At 36.2% G+C, this 17,760-nt stretch overlaps 1 protein-coding gene across 9 annotated transcripts in view; it reads right to left on the reverse strand.

Moving 5' to 3' along the window:
- The window catches only part of ZNF618 (zinc finger protein 618), a 156,854-nt gene that overhangs the window by 102,137 nt on the left and 36,957 nt on the right, over positions 1-17,760 (reverse strand). For all 9 annotated transcript variants that reach the window (XM_031954632.1, XM_031954630.1, XM_031954631.1 and 6 more), the window contains exon 2: positions 8,153-8,196. The gene's annotated coding sequence lies outside the window, so the exon portion shown is untranslated. The remainder of the gene's footprint in view (positions 1-8,152; positions 8,197-17,760) is intronic.

A 17,760-nucleotide genomic window follows, 5' to 3' on the forward strand; every position in this document is an offset into this window, starting at 1 on the left:
CACTAGAAAGTATAGGAATAAATAAGTTTTCCTTAAAATGATCAGTAGCATCTATTTAAAATCATCAGCAAGCATCATATGTAATGGTGATAAATTAGAACCATTCCCAATAAGATCAGGCATGAAACAATGTTGCCTTCTATCACCATTACTATTCAGCATTTCATTAAAAATATTATCTGGCATTAAAAGAAGAAAAAGAAATTAAAGAAATTAGAATAGATAACAAGGAATCCAAATGATGTGATGGTATACTTAGAGAATCCTAGAGAATCAACTAAAAAAAAACTACTAGAAACAATTCATAACTCTAGCAAAGTTGCAGTATACAAAATGAATCCACATAAATCATCAGCATTTTTATATATTATCAAGAAATTCCAGCAGCAAGAGATATAAATTCCATTTAAAATAACTGTAGATAATATATTTTAATATTTGGGAGTCTATCTGCAAGACAAAGACAGCAACTATATGAACACCTTCCACACAAATAAAGTCAGATCTAATCATTTGGAAAAACATCAAGTGCTCATAGATAGGCCGAGTTAATATAACAAAAATGACAATACTACCTAAATTAATCTACTTATTCAATGCATTACCAATCAAACTTCCAGGAAATTACTTTATGAAGCTAAAAAAATAACAACAAAGTTCCTCTGGAAGAACAAAAGATCAAGAATTTCAAGGGAATTAATAAAAATAAAAAACAAATGAAAGTGACCTAGCTGCACCAGACTTGAAACTATATTATAAAGCAGTGGTCATCAAAACTATTTAGTACTGGCTAAGAAATAGACTCACAAGAAACAATAGTCAATGACTAGTGCTTGATAAATCCAAAGACCCCAGCTTCTTGGATAAGAACTCACTATTTGATAAAAATTGTTGGGAAAATTGTAAATTAGTATGAAAAAAACTAGGCATTGACCCATATTTAATACCCTATACCAATATAAGGTAGAAATGAGTTCATAACTTAGACATAAAGAATCATACTATAAGCAATTTAGAAGAACAAAGAATAGTCTACCTCTCAGATCTGTGGAGAAAGAAGGAAATTGTAGCCAGAAAAGTACTAGAGTACATTATGGAATACATGGAATAAATGGATAATTTTGATTGTATTAATTTCAAAAGCTTTTGTACAAACAAAGCTAATGCAAACAAGATTAAATGGAAAGCAATAAACAGCAGGGGAAATTTACATCCAAGGGTTTTGATAAAGGCCTCATTTCTAAAATATAGAGAGAATTGACTCAAATTTATAAGAATTCAAGCCATTCTCCAAATAATAAATGGTCAAAGGACATGAATAGAAAATTTTCAGATGAAGAAATTAAAACCAGTTCTAGTCATATGAAAAAATACTATAAATCACTATTGATCAGAGAAATTCAAATTAAGACAACTCTAAAGTACCATTACACACCCCTCCAATTGACTAAGATGAGAAGAAAAGATAATGATGAATGTTGAAGATGTGGAGAAACTGGGACACTAATTCATTTCCATTCTGGAAAACAATTTGCAACTATGCCCAAAGGACTATAAAACTGTGTATGCCCTTTGATCCAGCAGTGTCTCTACTGGGCCTGTATCCCAGAGATCTTAAAAAAGAGAAAAGGACCCACATGTACAAAAATGTTGTAGCAGTCCTTTTTTAGTGGCAAGGAACTGGAAATTCAGTGAATGCCCATCAGTTGGAGAATAGCTGAACAAGCTATGGTATATGAATGTTATGGAATATTTTTGTTCTATAAGAAACGATCAGCAGGATGATTTCAGAAAGGCCTAGAGAGACTTTTGATGAATTGATACTTAAGTGAAGTGCATAAAACCCAGAAAACATTGTGCACAGCAACAAGATTTTGAAGGACTTGGCTCTTTTCAATAATGAGGTGACTCAGGCCTGTTCCAATAGACTTGTGATGAAGAAAGTCATCTGTACCCAGAGAGAGAGCTGTGGTAACTCAGTGTAGATCACAACATAGTATTTTCACTTTTCATTGTTGTTGTTTGCTCGCATTTTGTTTTCGTTCTCATTTTTTCCTTTTTCATCTGATATTTCTTGTGCAGCATGATAATTGTGAAAATACATATAGAACAACGGCACATATTTAACATATATTGGATTACTTGCCATTTAGGGGAGGAGGTGGGAAGAAGGGTGGGAAAGAATTTGGAACAGAAAGTTTTGCAGGGGGAAATGTAGAAAATTATCTATACATGTGTGTTGAAAATAAAAAGCTTTAATAAAGGGGAAAAAAGAAATGATGAGCAGGCTGATCTCAGAAAAACCCAGAAAGTCTTATATGAACTGAAACAAAATGAAATGAGCAGAACTTGAATACTATATACAATAATAGCAATATTGTAGCAATGATCAACAGTGAAAGACTTATTTACTCTGATTAATATAATGAATCAAAATAATTCCAAAGGAACCATAATGAAAAATGCTCTCTACAGAGAAAAATGAACTTTGAATGCAGACTGAAGCATTCTTCCTTTACTTTCCCCGTTTTTCTTTTTTATGTGTGTGTCTTTTCTTTTGTAACACAGTTAATATGAAAATATGATTTGCATGACTTCACATGTATAATAAATGCTGCCTGCCATCTCAAGGGATTGGAGGAGAGAATGGACAACTAACATTAAAAAATGAATATTAAAAAATTTAAATTAAATTGGAAAATTGTTAACAAATAAAAATAAAAATTTTAAAAAGAGAATGTAAATTCATAAAATAAAAAGACATACTGATCTCAGCACTGATTAGTCCATCTGATTCTTGGCATTGTCCCTCTGAGCTCTAGCCACAAACCCATTAACACAAGGTCCAGCTCTAAGCCACACCCTACTAGGATCAAATGAGAGATAACAAGGTGCAGGACAAAGGGGGCTATAAAATCACAAGATGAAAAATCCTATGGTGGCAGGTGTGATCACAGATGATATGGTTGAGTAGTTTCCACTGTCTTCCACTGGTTATTGAACTACCCCTGATATACACATAAGTATGCACATGAATGTAGTATGAAACAGTATAGGTAATTTTCTGGATTACAAAAAATACCAGCAAAAATCTACAAATGAAGATTATTTAGACCTCAAACAAAATTTCACCAATCTGTTAAATTAGTAGTGACTTCAACACAGCCTACCAAATTCACTAAATTTCCCAACTTATGTCTATACATTTCTTCCTTAATGATTAGAAAGGGGAACAATACCCTGAAGCTGACATACTCAAAATCTTAGTAGAAAAAATATTAGTCAGTTGAATGAAAAGAAGGAAAAAATTCCACTGCCTTCAAACAGAAGCTAGATGCCCATTTGCTGAATGTTGAAGGGATTCCTGCTTAAAGTAGGGGTTCGGCTAAATGATTTCTACCACAACTCTTTTAAGTATCCATAATTTAGTGCATTTATGACACTTTTGGGAAGGTTAACAATTTTTAAAATCTCCATCTGATTTCTCAGAATCCCCGGGAAGCTGAGAATTGGTGCTGCTTTAGTTGTGTGGCACTACATACAAACATAATGTAGGTGTTGAGGGGGAAGGTACACAGGAGAATTAAATTTTGAGTGGCTCATCTTAATATTATTCAGAGTTGGATGTTAGTTTTTAAAGAACAAACATAAATTTTTATTGTGGTCAACAATTAATAATTCTACATGGGGAATTAAAAGCACTTCAAAGGCAGGAAAAGATATCTTTTTAAAGTCCTGCTAAGTAAAAATTTTCTGGGGGTTTTTGTTTGTTTGTTTCAAAGATGGAGCATCAGGCTACTATTTTTCACATTAGTCATTTCATTGGTAAATTACATCCACACATGCAGAGATCAACACATACTTCAACTACAAATAAGCATCTCAAACCAGAAGGAACCTATTGGATTGAAAAAAAATCTACACTCTTAAGTCAAGAAGCCTAAATCAACTTACTGTAGAAACTCATTAATTAGCACCATACTAATTCATAATTTGAAATACCTCTGATAATGGTTGGACTGAAGTTTCCCTGTGCATTATCTGTGAAAAAATGGTTTACTATGCAAATGAATAGTATAAAAGAAGATGACAGGAGTCTTTAAGCTATCAGATTGCTTTCACACACTTCTAAAACAAAAGATCTCTGGAGAGAGCTGGCACAGACCATAACAGGGCCATGTAGTCTAACCCCCACACTTTACAGAGGCAGAGCCTGAAGCCTCTGAAGACTGCTACATTTACCCCAACTCACACAGGTACTTTACAGTAATATCTGATCTGCCCACAAATAAAGGAGATCATGTCACATATTATTTTGTCTGTTTCACAATACCTAGCACAATGGTAGGCACATCAAGAATGCTTAATGCTTGTTATAAATCAACGTGATAAACACAAAGGACCCTTGTGTCTCTTGAATAAAGGAGATGTGGCAGGAATTATGCTTGGAAGTAATATTAACAATGCCTTCCGTTTGTATGGTGCGTTTACAAACTACAAATGTATTTTTTGCCTTTGATCATCTCAACCACTCTAGGAGGTAAACAAAGTAAGCACGGTTATGCTTGTTTTTACAGAGAAACTAAGGCAACACTAGCTATAGTGAAAACAGACCAAGTCAAATCTGAACCGCAGTTTGCCTGTTTCTCTAAGATGAAGATAATTTTACTTTGGCTATCATTTCATAGTGTGTTAAGGATCACTTGAGAGATTATATTCCAGGGCTACAGAATTATATAGACAGTTATTCTAAGGAATGAGGTAGGCTCAAAGTGCTGGTAAGGAAGAAGTCAGTTTCATTGGAAGAAAGAAATACAAAATGAAAATACCAAATGGTCCACAAGAAAAAAGGGGTAACATAAAAGCTGTGCATATTTTTTTCAACATGCAAAAATATGTAAGTGGCAAATCTATGCTGACCTAATTAGTTCACATTACTATAAATACTTAAAAAAAACCCAGGAAAATGACAATTCTGAACTTCAAAAATTCAGCTCTGTTGCTAACTCAAGTCTTCCCTTCAATGGATCTGAATGAGCAGTTTGGCTGAATGCACAATTATGTAATGTGTAGTTTTTACACTGGTTCTATGTTAACCCCAAGTGCCTATAATGCTGGACTTATAAAACTGGCTCCATTTTGGTTACAAGGGAGTAAAATAAAACTGCATTAAGTTGTTTCCTAGGATCAGAAACACCAAATCCCTCCTGTCTTCTAATTCCTAAGTAGCCTATACTGTTGGTTTTGGTCTCTAGCCAGAGGCCTTTCAGGGAAAGATCAAACAAAAGTACACTCCAGGCCAAAAGGAAGAAAAGTTGGACAAAGGTGAAGCAGTTTGTCATGTTTCCAGTGAGTGACAGGACCAGGACCAGAGCCTGGGTCTCTCTCTTGGCTTCTTCTGAGCCTGAGTTTCTTGACACTATAACAAGACAGAAGTGAGACTCTGAAGGCCCTCCCATATCTAACATTCTACACTCTAAAATCCCTTGGACTCCAATATTTCACATCTTATACTCTAATATGTCTTCCCTACTCAAACTACCAACTCCATGTCTTCCCCTCACTTTCCAACCCTCTATCAGTAACCTGGATTCTACCCCTGGGATCCCAAGGCTCTGACAGGTTGAGCTTCCACTTTATCTTGCCCTAAACTAGGTCTTCACTTCCCAACTATCCCCATAGCATGTTGCCCTGCATGCATATTTGCCCTTTCTCGCTTCCTTTTAATATGTGTTCTCTGAATAAAATATAAGCACCCTGAGACCAGAGACCTTTTATTTATTTAGCCTACTGCCTAGAATATAATTTGCATTCAATAAATGTTCTATCTCTCATCTTTCCAGATATCTTACAGGTCTTTAAAAAAAATTTTTGGTGGCCAAAATATCAAGCACACAAGTCAGAATTCACCATTTCTAAAGTAATGTCAATAACAAAAGGCTCTATTTTTGCACCTCCCTACCCATATCAAAATGTCACAAATAAATGATTTATTATGCTAAATAGATGTTATTTGCTTAGAGTGCCCTCATGTGTCTCTACATTGTAACACCATCCTAGGTGTTTCAAAGGATATAACACTACTTTTCATCACAACATCCACACAAAATAGACCATAAGCTCTTGAGGAAGAAAAATATTATTTTTCATCTTTGTATCCCAGTGCCTAACATGGTGCTGTACACACAGTATGCACTTAATAATTGTTTGAAATGGATCATGCCGTTTGGTACTCCTCAATACCTCTAAGATATCAAACAAAAAGAGAAGATAACTTTTCAAAAGCCCATCCCCACCTCAGCTCCTTCTCCATCTCCCAGGATGTGGACAAATTTCCCACAGATTAACCAAAAAAGAAAAAGAAAAGTGATGGACACTTCAGACACCAATTTGATATTATTGGGAGGGAGAAACAATGACGAAGGTTCCCTGGAGGAAAATGACCACCATTCAGGTCTCAGGTAGAAGTATGTGCTAGCTGAAAAAGTTCCTTATCTCTTCTGAGGAGTACTTTGGGTTAGACTGCTGGGCTCCTACTAGTTTCATTTTCTAGAGAATAAAATAAGGTTATGACAGTGTGTGGCTGAGGTTTTTGTCTTATACAAACTCACACATGAGACATGGATAAGATTTTAGAATTGAAGCTATTAAACTGTAGTCTGTGAATTCAAAAAATTATAATTGTATTTCAATACAAATGCCTTTCCTTTGTCATCCTATGTATTTTATGCATTTAAAGATGTTATTCTGAGAATGAACCGCTTCAGACTGCAAAAAAGGAGTGGATGACATAGAACAGGTTAAGAATCCTTATCTTGCCTTTGTTCTCTTTTGAGAAAGCTTGGAAAAAATAAAATGTTACCAAGGGAGCTTCTTTGCTAAACAGAGGGTGTAGAAGGCTGAAAAATGGGTGAGATGAGTAGAAGTTAAAATCTTGAACCAGAAAAAAGTAGCACCATCGCTTTTCCCTGTGATTTTTTTCCTTTCGCTTGAAGCTCTTCAGCAAATGAAGTCCCCATTTTTGAAACAAAAGTACCACTCTTATACAAGACCACCAAAGATCAGGAGGACAATTCTTCCCAGCCTCTAAAAATACATACATACTTGTAAAAAAGATGACTGACTCTGGGAATAATTTGTCTTAGAGTTAAAGTTTTTCTTTGTATAAATGTGACTATTTCTAATTTATGACTTTGGACTTCTAAGTATCTTGCTTTAATCAGATGAGGACAGTGGAAGAGAAGATATAGAGAAGTGGCAACTCCTGCAAGAATCCTTTCTGGATTCTCTAATTAGTTAATACTCTATCCCTTTTCAAATGATCTTATGTTTCCTTTTCTGTGCACAGGTTTTATTCATACTCTTCTCCATCCCATTACCAATCTCAGTAATGTAAAATCCCTGAGAACAGAGACTGTTTTTCCCTTGGTCTTTGGATCTTTAAGATCTAACCCAATGCCTTTTGCACACAGTAAATGCATAATAAATGCCTCCTGAAATAACATTACTAGGTCTGTATCCCAAAGAAATTTTAAAAAGAAAAGGATCTTTATGTAAAAAATAATTCCAGTATTTCTTTCTGTGGTGGCAAAGAATTGAAAAATGTGGGTTTTTGCTCATCAACTGGGGAATGGCTAAACAAGTTGTAGTATATGATTGTGATGGAATAGTATTATGCTGTAAGAAATGATGAGCAGGATGCTTCCAGAAAAACCTGGAAACTCTTACATGAACTGATACAAAGTGAAGTAAGTAAAACCAGGGAACATTATATACTGTAGAAAGTAATATTACATAAAATGATGCCAGATAATTCCAAAGGATTTCTATCCACCTCCAGAGAAAGAACTAATGGAATATGAATGTAGACTGAAGCATACTATTTTTTATTTCTTTATTTTTTCTTGGTTTCTTTTTGGTTTGTGTTTTCTTTCAAAACATGACCAATATGGGAATATGTTTTGCATGTATAACCTATATCAAATTGTTTGGGATCTCACAGAGGGGAAAGAGGAAAGACGGAGAAAATTTGGAACTCAAAATTTTTTTAAAAAAACAAATATCAAAAATTGTTTTTATTTGCAATTGGGAAAAAATAAAATATTTTTTAAAAAAATAAATGCCTGCTGAATTGAATTCAGAAGGAACATACCTGCCAGTTGTGTTCCTCCTTCCGGTAGCACCGGCCCCTTCAGCCTAAAAAACAGAGAACAAAACAAAACACACTCATATCAAGGGATGCCAAAAACACGCCAGATTTACCCTCACCAGCAGGAATATTCAACCCAGCCAAGCATGTATATTCACAAGCCAAACCTATAGAGTAGCTTCAGGGATGGAGTAAAGATGTCCCTGATCTCTGACAATAGCATCTGCCTTCCTTTTAATAGATTTGTTAGATACAGAGGGCATCATATCCTAATGCATGGAAAAAGCTATTAGCTCCCCTCCTGCTAAATCTAACTCTGGTACTAAGCTGGAAGAACCCTGTCCTCTTTCTACTTCTGCTGCCTTAGTTCTGCTCCTTTAAATTCTGTCTTGGTGTCATTTCTGCAAACCCCAAACACCAACTACTGCAGTGCCCAAGGGACTTGGTTTAAAGTAAGTAACCAGCTAAAATCTGAGATTGAATTGCACCATTTTTATTTTCAGCTGGGATTTCCAATAAAACAGGAACAGCAGATTTATTCCTGCCAACTGGAGAAAAATCCTATTACATTAAAATATTCTATCCTTCCAACGTGAGTGCAGGCAAGAAGCGCAAGGATAGTGGAAGGTATTTTTTAATATCTTGTTGGAATGCTGACAAATGAAAGATGCACAGATGAGGTAATAGCAGGTGATGGACATGGAAGACGGCAGGACTCCTGGGTTCTCAATCCCTACTTGGCATATGACTCATTTGCTGACTTTGGCAATTCATTCCTAGTCACCATGAATGCAGAATGAAAACAGTATGGCTCCTGTATCTTTCATTAAGTAATGAAACATTCGGCAGTAATGTTAAGGATAGAAAGCCTTTTCTGAGAGTTACAGAAGAAAAGGGTTCTAAGAAAGACTACTAAGTTGTATTTCCAAAAAAAAGACAAGTCCACTTTTAAGTGTGTCTATTCTATCACAATTAGAAAGGCGGGACAATTGAGTTATGGGGACAGAAAGACAGCTGTTGCTTGCAATAATTCTGATGAAGGCACCAGCCCCTTACTCTTGTGCTCTGAAGCAAAAAGATACAGGACCTCTTGGCTGGTGGTCTAGGCTGCAATTATTCCACTAAATGTAACTGCACAGCTAATTATCTAGGAAGATGGAAAAGAGAAAAAAGAAAAAAGAAAGTGTCTATGTGAGAACACATACCCATGTTGGGTAAGGATTCTTCACTATGGTGCAGGACTGCTGGTGATGTCTGTAGGTGGTTTTCCCTGTTTCTGTGTTCTTTTGTGTTCTGTATAACCCTGACTATATATGCTTTGTGCTGCCTGAAATCTCAGACATAAAGACAAAGGGTTTTTCCATAATGATTCTTTTCCTCCACCTTCTGGGCTCTTCTTTCTTCTCTTGGGAATGTCTTGTTAGAGGCTACAGCAGTCTCTCTTTTATTTCTCTTACCCCTGATCTCTCTGAATCTTCATCTTGTCATTTATAAAATGGACATAGTGAGGCTATATTTTAATTATTAAGATAATATTATTAATTATATTGGCATTGCACTTTTAACTTTGTGAAGCACTTTCTTATCTATAATCTTATTTGATGCTCATAAAACCAAAACGGGAAATGTCATCCACAATTAACAACAAAGGGGCCCCAAGAGTTGCAAAAGGTCACAAAGTTAATTACCTGCAAAGGAGGGATTCTTTTCCTCACAATGCATCACCTGCATATCTCCTGTGTACAAGGTACTTTTTTCTAGGGACATGGAATAAGAAGAAAACCCTTGAGGAATTTAAGAAGAAATTTCCAGTTGAAGGTTTGCAAAAGTTAACTCTGCTAGTTATTGAACCAGAAAGTAAAGTCTGATTTCAGTTTTTCATTACTGCTAGCCATTTTTTAAGGCAGGTATGATCTCAGCAAGTTATCAGAGATGACTGTTGGAGTTGTTATACCTAAGCTTTGGAGCTGGGGACCCAAGGTAAAACAAGATCAAGAAATGGCATATACTTTATCTGTACCCAAGAATGGTATGCAGAAATCTATCTGGGCGAAGTCAATGACTTCAAAAAACCTTGTATCCAGCAATTTCCAATCCTGGTTTTGCTTACAATCTACCTTTAGAGGCCGTCTGGAGGATTCTGCAAAAATTCTCAAAAAAATGGTAATAATTTTAATTAGCTTTGATTTGAAAAACCCATACACTCAATGGAACCCTTTGACAGATGAAATCAAGCCAATAGCATGAGAATGGTGATCACAGAAAAAATCAAGAATAAAGAGAGTGCTTTTAGCCCTCCTTTCAAGTAGAGTGGATACTACCAATCCCTTCTACTGATGAGCCCATAGTTAATGGTCAAAAGAAATCAAAAATTTGTCAAAAGAAAGCCACAGACAACTACTCCAGGAACCCACCAAGGATTGATCAACTACTCTTGCTCAGACCTGTGAATGGCCAACTGGAAAAAGAAGGTGTTGATCAAGATAGTTGGATACATTATACACAACCTTCACTCTACTATGACCTGAGTAAGGAAGGTTATCCAAACCTATTCCAACCCAGCCCCATTCTTTTAGCTACAATCATACCTAAACACAATTTTCTTAGAATTTGTTTCAATGAGATATGCTATCATCCCTTCTCCAGCCCAAAATCTGCCCCTCAGTTACTTTTTTCCATCCTCTTATCACAGGTTTTCTTGGAAAGACAATATTATTCCAAACCCAGAAATTTTATTTCTGAATTTGTGCAAATGTAAGTTATAAGACATTAGCTGCATTTCACATTTTGAGCAAATGGCAGGAACAGGCAATTCGTGTGCTACAGGATGGGGGCCAGCCAACGATTTCGATAAAATAAACCCTTTTTTAATTTAAATGCTAATGCACTGAATTAAAATTTAATAACTGAGGAAATTGAAAAGCCGAGCAGGAATATTGGAAATAAATCCAAGCAGAAACAGCTGAAATTAAAAATTCTAGGGAGTGGGAGGATGGCAACTAAGCTGTCTTATATGATTACATTTTTTTTTCAGAATGAAGAAAAAAAAAATCCTATCTCTGGCTGGCTGTAGGGCAGTAAATCCACAGCACTGTGATTTATTGCTCAATTTTCCTGAGGGAAAAAGGCTTTCTTTCATGCTGAAATATTTCATAAATTTCAAGCCAGCATAAATTCTTAATTTAAAAGTTATGGAGGTCACATTTAGTGCACTGGGATGTTTCCGAAATCTTAAAGGAATAGCAACCACCATCACCAAAAAAAAAAAAAAATCACAATTTTATTTCTTTTTAAAAAAATTCATGAGGTGAAATTTCATTATTGAATATTCCTCTTGCCTCACTGAAATGGAGGCACTTGGGGGACCAATGTGTATTGGAAGCTTGCTGCAAGAGATGAAGAGATAAAGATTTAATTCAATTACCAAAAGGAATATTTTTTTTTTATTCTCTCTCATTTTTTTAAACCACTTGAGAAATTTCTGGTAAAAATTTCCTTCCTTCATTGCTCGGGAAAGTCCGGGGTGGGGGGAAGGGCTGCACCAATGTAATTGCTTTGGCTAGATCTCCAATCTTTCACAAGCACTGATATGTTCATTTCTCATACAGCTGTTCAGCTACAGGAAGAATGGCGGGGCACCCACAATTCCAAGCAATCCATCACAAATTAATGATTTGTCATGCACACACAATGGGGGAAAAACAGCTTCATGGGTCCCTGCAAATAGTAGACTGCTCAAGATTGTAGCACGTCCTCATGAAAATTAGATCTATGTCAAAAGGAACCTAACCACAGAGTATAGCTCCAGGGACTAGAGAAACTATGCTTGGATAAAAAAATATCCAGTTCAGATAATTGATCAAAGAATATGATCTATATGAAGATAATTGAATGACAGCTATAGTATTGAAAACACTAGGTAGTGAGTCCTAGTAGCTTGGGGAGGAGGGGGAAAGAAATAGGAGGAAGCCAGGGAAGATTCCAGAAGTATCTAAAATATCCCTAACTCACTGCTCAGGAATGGGAAAAAAATGTTTGCCCTGGTATTTGCTGATGATTCCAACAATGAAATTGGTCAAGGACAGTGGATGAAATTGGTTGAGGCTAACACTACACATTCCCAAATCGCCCATTTATTAAGGCAATTTCCTGGAAATTTTTTGCCTAGTCCTAAACTTTATACAGTTTGCCTTCCTTTCCCAGACAAAATCATGATGATCAGGGATGATGGGACCCTGCGGTCTTCAAAGAATATGCATCCTCTTGACACCCCAGCCCATGTAGTCTTTTTTGTCTACTCATCTAAATAAACACACACTTGGTTATGGCTGTGATAACGATAAAAATATCAGTTTACAAATGAATAAAAATCATTCTGATTTTTCGGGTAACAACTGATTTATTTCTCCCCGCCCTTTCCTATCACAACACTGGTTATAAGACCATTATACAAATGTCCGCAAAATTCCTCCTCTGTTTAAAGTGAGTCTCAGGCAATGTTAAAGTCCTACTGGGAATCAACATTTTTCACACATGACTTGAATCAAAACAGGCTTGAGATCATAGATGACAAAGGCTCTTTGGAAAGACCAAATTGAAGCTGAAACTAAAAATCAAGCTCTTCATTTCCAATATGCAAATGCAGAAAGAAAGAAAAAAAAGACCAAAAAAAATCATTCAACTGTGCTACTACTTTCATGTTTGGAGTCCTTTTTTAAAATTTGGGTAAATGTGATAGGTTGCAGAATTATTTTGTTCACTGCTATATTCATCATAGGGAAATACAATTTTTTTGTATTGTTCTAATATTTACACTACTCAAATAATCTACAGTGTGATGGAGGTCTCTTAGAATAACATCTGATCTTTAATTAAAAAAAAATTCTCTCTTACTCTAGATTATCTGACTTCCAAACAATCCAGATTGTGCCTGATTGCAGTCAATCTGAACATACTAAATCCTATTCATCCTTCAAGGTTCAGAAAATCTGCAATGTGCCAGGATCTGGAATTACAAAGACAAACACAAAATGAACTCTATTCTGAAGGAGATGACAATTTTAAGAGGAGAGAGAAGGGTGAGGAGAGAGATCTGTATGTAACTATTATACAAAAGAGAGGTTAGAATAATCTTTATATAAAAATGCAAGGCAATGATCAATCATTCTATTGAAAAAAGGGGACACCAGTCATGCTTCAAAAAAAGAAAAGACCTTCAACACAGATCACAGAACTATAGATATAAAACAAGAAAAGTTCTTGGAAGACATCTACTCCAACCACCTCATTTTAAAAAGGACAGACCTGGGGATTTCAGTGATTAAACCACAATTACATAGGAGGCAATAACCAGAAACTGGCTTTGAACTCAAGTTTTCTCACTCTAGAACCAATATTCTTCCTTGCCTAGTCAATCACTAATTACACGTTGCTTCAGTCAAATTGAGACCTATTGGTCTCCCATTGCTTCCAACACCATCTCCAGTCATCCTAATTATATCTTACTACTGGACCTAGACAGTTCTGGAGGGGAAAGTGAGGCAGGTGACCTTGCACAACTCTCTCTCACTTAAACCCAATTCACTTGCATGTCATGGCATCACTTCTCTGAAGTCATGATCCTTTTTGAGAATGAAAGACAAACATTACCTCCTTGTGATGGAGAGGAATCCATATCAGATAATAAAGACCAACATTAACAAAGGTCATGAAAATGGGGAAATAGATCAGTTTGACTGAAAGTCTCAGAGAAGGCTGTATATTAAAGTTCCTCAGGCAGCAGATAGGAGAGGTATGAGAGAGAAGGAAGATCCTGATAGCAGCAGAAACCAGTTAGGAGGTCATCACAATAGTCCAGATGAAAAGAGATGAATGCCTGAATAAGATTGGTTCAGGAGAAGAGGCATTTAAAACAAGATTAAGAAAGTAGATTGATAATAGAGAGAAGAATAATTATCACGTGACGACTTCCCCATAGCAGTTACAATATATCACAGGCTGGCATAAGGAAGTAAAAGGGAATTTTTTTTAAGTTTCGTGGAAGATGCAGACAACACAGAAAATGTTTAAATCAGAAATGCATAAAAATATGTGTATAGTATTGTGTAGTATCAATGTAAATTTTACAATAAGGAATTGTAAAGATTCCAATAAAAAAAAAGAAAAAAATTCAGACTACTTCTGTGGTATAAATAGAGAGCCAAAATATTTTATGTGAATTTTGCAGATCGCAGTGACCCCCCTCAATGTGGAAGGGATAACTGAAACATCAGCTGCTGGGACCATATTGGTACCATCAAGAAAAACAACAATTTCTGGGTTGGTTTTGTTTGGGGGGGGAGGAAGGAGGTAAGACATTCAGTTGTGTATAAATTGACTTTGAGGTGCCACTGTGACAAGTTTCTTGTTATACTCATGGAAATTACAAAACTAGAATTCTGAGGGTAGAAGAGTTGGAGCAGGACCGGTTTTTACATTGTTTCTTAGACACTCTCCAAGTTCTGGGCTTCCTGAATACATCAAGAAATCTCCAGGAACACTTCATAGGCTGCCTTCTAGTGATTTCTTTTCCCTTTTCCTAGGCTTTTGGAGATTGTCATTTACACCAAGGGGATCTTACTCCAGGCTTCTACAACTTTTTTCTTTTAGTATTCTGATAACTGTATTTCCATTTAATTGGAAATTTAATTAGTTTCCTTTGTAATCTTATATGCTTTATTTTATGCATTTAAAAGCATGATCCTGAGAAAGGAGATTCACAGCCTTCAGCAGATTGTCAGAGGGTCTATGACATACCAAAAAAGAGTAAGGATTCCTGATTTAATCTAAATCCTTCATTTTATAGATGAAGAAACTGAGTTTAAGGAGATAATAGGGACTTCATCCCCCTCCCTCTATACAAATAAGATTTGGTTACCTGGCAGGAATTACTGATTGGACACTAGATAACCCCAAACCCAGGCATGCCCAAAGCCAATAAGTGGCTATAAAATAACAGGATAAGATTTAAAGTTAGGAGAGGCTTTAGGACTCATCTAGCCTAACTCTTACATTTTATAAAGAATGAAAAGTAAAGCCTAGATAAGAGAAAAGATGTGCCCCACATCAAACAAGACCCAGATTTGAACTCCAGATATGGGCTTTATTGCAAATTCTCTTTCCACTTCAAGACTGTAGTCTTCGGGGTGATTAGAGAAAATCCCATCTAGAATTCTTCACTCAATAGGATGGTCTGTGTGGCTTCCTTGGTTTTTGCTGGGGAAGCCAAGGATTCTTCTATTTGGGACTGGAAAATGTGAAGACAATTCCCTGAAGAGCTTCTTAGTGAGCCCACAGATAATTGGTGTCAGTGGTGAGATCTGAATCTAGATGATCTGACTATAGAGCAAGGTTTTATAAGCTAGAGTCCACAAACTTGTTTTGTTTTTAATATTCTGATAACTGTATTTCAATATAATTGGGGTTTTTTTTGATTCCTATGTTTTTTTTATCCATTAAAAATAATCAGTATACATGATGATCAATTCTGATGGACGTGGCTCTCTTCAACAATGAGAGGATCCAAATTAGTTCCAATTGATTTGTAATGAACAGAAGTAGCTACATCCACAGAAAGAACACTGGGAAATGAATATGAACCACAACATAACATTTCCATTCTTTCTGTTACTATTTGCTTGCATTTTTGTTTTTTCTTCTCAGGTTATTTTTACCTGCTTTCTAAATCCGATTTTTCCTGTGCAACAAGATAACTATATAAATATGTATACATATATTGCATTTAACATATACTTTAACATATTTAACATGTATAGGACTACCTGCCATCTAGGGGAGGGGTTGGGAGGAAGGAGGGGAAAAGTTGGAACAGAAATTTTTGCAAGGATTAATGTTGAAAAATTATCCATCCATATGTTTTGTACATTAAAAGCTATAATAAAAAATAAAATAAAAAATAATCAGTATAAGAAGGGTCCTTAGGCATCACAAGAATGCCAGAAACACATGCCATAACACAAAATAAGGTTCAGACCCTCTTTCCACTGTTTCACCTAGGAAAAAGGAATGGGAGGATATAGGGAGAGGGACATAGTGTGATTTGCCTTGCCCCTTCACCAAGACCATGGCTCTGTTATCTCAAGTACCACAGTTCTCCCAAGCCATTATACTGTCAAGTTCCTTAAGTCCCATCAGCACTCCCACCTCAAGAGTCCTGCCTTGCTAAAACTGCTCTCTTACACATATCCCATAGGTAATATTCACCAGGAATCACTCAAACTTTCCCTATTCTCCTAGACCAGGATAGGAGGGAAGAAAGCTCGGGTTACATTTGGATACCGCCAGGAAAGTTCAAGGCTTCCTCTGGTCCCATTCCAAGGATGCTTGATTTAATTTTTTGACATCTGACCTCAGAGAGCAAAACTCCAAAAAAAAAATTGCATCTCAATGAAGACAAAAAGAAACCAATCATTTCCCACTTGGTTTTCATTTCTACAGAAATATACATATAATCAATAAAACATATCTACTCTTCTCCAAAGTTTCTCTTTCACGTCCAAGGTCAAGGTCATCAAGAAGCTCTTCTGACAACAGGGAACTGTCTTCCCATTCTCCAATTCCAAACAGAAGAATCTCTGGCTCCCCAAGCAAATGCCAAAGAAGACATACGGACCATCCTATTGAGTGGAGAGTTCAAGAAGGGACTTCTTCTAGTTACCCCGAAAGACTACAGTGTTAAAATGGAAAGAGAACAGGCATTCAAGTACTACCTTTCCCTTCTCAGGGCCTCAGTTTCATTATCTGTAAAATACAGGGGTTAAACTGGACAATTCCTAAAGTCCCTTCTAACTATAATTTTATCCCACAATCTTAAAGCCAATTATTGGCTTGTGGGCATACTCCTGTTTGGGGCTGCCACATATCAAATCAGCAATACCTGACAGTCATTGGATCATATCTGGCAGAGGGCTGGGCATTTGGAAGCAGAAGATCTGTATTTGAGTACTGACCACAAGAGTCATGTGACTTTAAGCAGATCACTCAATCCTGTTAAGTTATTCTCCTACTCAAAAACCTCAAGTGACTCCCTATTACTTCTAGGATCAAATACAAACTCTGGTTCTTAAATCCCTTCTAGCTTCTGCCCACCTTTCCAAACTGACTACATGTGACTCCCCATCACATACTCCATATTCAGGCTGAGTCAGCACAATGCTCTACCTCTCACATAATCTCTCATTGTTAAGTCTAGAATATTCTTCCTCTGGGTTCACCTCCACTTCTTAGATCCTTAAAATTCAACACAAGTATGACCTCCAATATGAAGTCTTCCTGATGCCCTGAGTCAGAAGTGACTAACTTCCTGTTGCCTCCCATTCACTTTACATATATTTGTTTATATGTACCATTTCTCTGATAAACTATAAAGTCTCAGAGGTCAGGGACCTTTTGGTTTAAGACACCTGGATAATCACAGGCATCTACATACTAGTTGACTGACTGATAAGCAAGACTCAGTTTCCTTCTCTATATAAAATAGAGATAATAATCATTCTATTACCCACCTCCTCATGTTATGAGGAAAACAGTTTATAAATTTATGAATTATAAAT

Source organism: Sarcophilus harrisii, chromosome 2 (assembly GCF_902635505.1).
Source record: "Sarcophilus harrisii chromosome 2, mSarHar1.11, whole genome shotgun sequence".
Taxonomy (NCBI): domain Eukaryota; kingdom Metazoa; phylum Chordata; class Mammalia; order Dasyuromorphia; family Dasyuridae; genus Sarcophilus; species Sarcophilus harrisii.